Genomic DNA, 606 nt, shown 5'->3' with positions numbered 1-606 from the left:
AGAAGAAGAAGAAGAAGAAGAAGAAGAAGAAGAAGAAGAAGAAGAAGGAGAAGGAGAAGGAGGAGAAGACAGAGAGAGAGAGAGAGAAACATATACATACACACACACACACACACACACACACACACACATATATATATATATATATATCTCAATAATGTCAGCTAGATGGCACAGTGGATAGAGCTCTGGGCCTAGAGTCAGGAAGACTCAACTCCTTGAGTTCAAATCTGGTTTCAGACTTTTACTAGTTGTGTGACCCTAGACAAATCACTTAACCCTGCTTGCCTCAGTTTCCTCATCTGTAAAGTGAACTGGACAGGGAAATGGCAAACCACTCCAGTATCTTTGCCAAGAAAACCCCAAATGGGGTCACAAAGAGTTGGATGTGACTGAAATGGCTAAACAACAAATGGATGTGTGTCTCTATATATCCAAATATACACACATGTGGAATATAATGAGATATGTATATGCCTATGTTGTTATATTGACTCATTCACATATGTATGTATGCATGGAATGAGCTAGAGCTAGAGTTAGAGAGCTATATAATATCCCAAAAGTCTTAGTGCAATTTTAAATTTAAATAGCTTAAAACTGTAC

General features: G+C 37.8%; 1 protein-coding gene across 1 annotated transcript in view; it reads left to right on the top strand.

The window, feature by feature from the left end:
• Positions 1 to 606, top strand: part of OC90 (otoconin 90) — a 54,790-nt gene that overhangs the window by 8,758 nt on the left and 45,426 nt on the right. The window lies entirely within an intron of this gene.

The sequence above is a fragment of the Vombatus ursinus genome, unplaced genomic scaffold (genome assembly GCF_900497805.2).
Source record: "Vombatus ursinus unplaced genomic scaffold, bare-nosed wombat genome assembly UNPS02014973.1, whole genome shotgun sequence".
Classification (NCBI taxonomy): domain Eukaryota; kingdom Metazoa; phylum Chordata; class Mammalia; order Diprotodontia; family Vombatidae; genus Vombatus; species Vombatus ursinus.
Note: the sequence above shows the minus strand (reverse complement) of the source record. Positions and strands in the feature narration are given on the sequence as shown.